Here is a 2,066-nt window from a genome sequence, read left to right as displayed (position 1 = left end):
GGCGGGGCCGGGGCGGGGCCGGGGCGGGCCGGGCCTTCAGGCGGTACGGCCTCTGCCTCGGGACGGACGGACACTCGCTGCGGCGAGTGGTACCGGACTGCCAGGCGGGCCGGCTGGGCTGCCTGGTGCTGCCTGCCTGGCCACTACGGGTGACTGCAGGGCATCTGGGTTGGGGCAGAGCGCGGGGGCAGGGCAGGCCGCGCCGGGCAGGCAGGCTCAGCAGCACCCAGGCCGGCCTGGGGCCCCGGGCGGGGCGGGCGGGTGCCGGCCGGACCGGCGGACAGACGGACAGCCGGCCGAGGTCCTTCTGCGTCCACCGGCACACCGGGGACGGGCACGGGCGGGAGCGCCGCCTCCTGCCTGGGCTCAGACAGGCTCCAGGGCGAATCGTCGGGTCGACGGCGGCGGCAGCGACGATCACCGCGATCACCTCAGCCCCGCAGATGGGTCCTGGCGCTGCGTCGCGTCTCGTCGCGCCCGTCCCGACCACAGGCGTACATCCGAACGCACTCAGCCGCGCGGGCTCACTGCTGCTGCACCGCACTGCACCGGCCCGGCCGGCCGGCTGCAGCTGATGGGCTGCCTGCTGCAGCTGCTGCTGCCGCCGCAGCCGCTGCCCCTGCGAGGAGTGGGGCCACAGCAGCAGCAGCAGCAGGGGGCCCCGTCCCGTCCCGTGGCACGCACGGATGGACCCGGGGCCCCGCCCCGCGCTCCTCTGCCCGGATCGCTCGGCGGAGTGGCATGGCGCCCATCGCTCCGTCCGTCGTCGGCGACCTGGCTGCTCGTGCTAGCCCCAGGCTAGGCATGACTGCTTGACGCCCCCTGTGGCGCCGGGCTAGCGCCAGTCTCCCGGAAGGCGTTGGGGCGGCTCCAAGCCCCTCCCGGCCCTTCTGTCAACTAGGGTCGATGATCTCACGCACATCACCATAATATCCCCGGCCAGAGTCCTGGCCCTGGCCGTCGTCCTGCTGGTGTGGACTTGGCCACTAACGTGCCAGCTCCATTCCCGTTCCGGTCGCTTTTCTCTCGCACTCTCAAGATGTCTGAGCTCTAAGAGATGTTGGCGTCCTTGCTTACAATACTTGCTGGCAGGCGTCCGCGACCGCGAGCTTCTTTGCAGAAAGACGGAAAGCGTCTGTGAAGGCCGCCGAAGTCAACAACAGACCGACTGAAGCCTCTCCTCTGGCCTCGGGGTCGACCTTCGGCTCTGTGTATGAGCGATACTGAGTGAGGCCGACCACTCTTAAGGTCTTGGTGCAGAGGTCAGTCTGTTTGTTTTACCACTGCCAGTCACGGTAGTCGTAAAAGCGACAGGTGCGATTGGGATACACGCACGCACGGGTCTACCACAAACTCGTACATCCGGACCCTCGAACGCTCCCACGGGACAGGCACACCAGGCGACGAGCCAGGCGATGATGTAGACCTCTTCACGGACATAGGTGACGGGGACACCCCCCCCCCTCCCCAAATTCCTCACGCACATACTCACTCACGCGTTGTTTACATATTGGTAGTGTACTACAGCATCTGAGGGAGATAGCAAATGGTGGTCCGTACCTTGCGTACTGGGTCTAACTGTGAATACGCAGCAGTATTGCGGGTTTGCATACTCAATATGGCCGAAGGGGCTATGGCCCCTTACGGGTGTAAGGAGTAGGCAAACCCGCAACACTGCTGCGTATTCACAGTTACACCCTGTACGTTCCTGCGGCAGCTGATGGTTGTGGTCGCCTGTCAAATCTTCCTTACTGACCATCTGCACTGAGTTGTCAGAAAATGGAATATGGAAACAACAAGAGAAGATAACTAAAAGAAAATAAGAGGAATGAATAGGAAAGAAGGAAATAAAAAAATGTAAAGGTCATCATGCAGCAGCCACCATGTCATCTTAATCAGATACATACTTATCAAACTTAAGAGCAGTAGGGCAGCGAACAAGTGACAAAGCCACAGATGGCGGACAAGGGATGGGGCTCTACACCCCTCTACGCTGAAATAAAAGTGTGATAAAAATAAATGTACTTTACTTTATTTACAATATGCGTCATATGATTAGAAAACTT

At 61.5% G+C, this 2,066-nt stretch overlaps 1 protein-coding gene across 1 annotated transcript in view; it reads right to left on the bottom strand.

The window, feature by feature from the left end:
• Positions 1-2,066, bottom strand: part of LOC113206289 (high affinity cGMP-specific 3',5'-cyclic phosphodiesterase 9A) — a 176,708-nt gene that overhangs the window by 139,480 nt on the left and 35,162 nt on the right. The window lies entirely within an intron of this gene.

This window comes from Frankliniella occidentalis, unplaced genomic scaffold (genome assembly GCF_000697945.3).
Source record: "Frankliniella occidentalis isolate FOCC.00 unplaced genomic scaffold, Focc_3.1 Scaffold71, whole genome shotgun sequence".
In the NCBI taxonomy this organism is placed as follows: domain Eukaryota; kingdom Metazoa; phylum Arthropoda; class Insecta; order Thysanoptera; family Thripidae; genus Frankliniella; species Frankliniella occidentalis.
The sequence above is the reverse complement of the archived record's forward strand: the minus strand, read 5'-3'. Positions and strand labels throughout refer to the sequence as shown.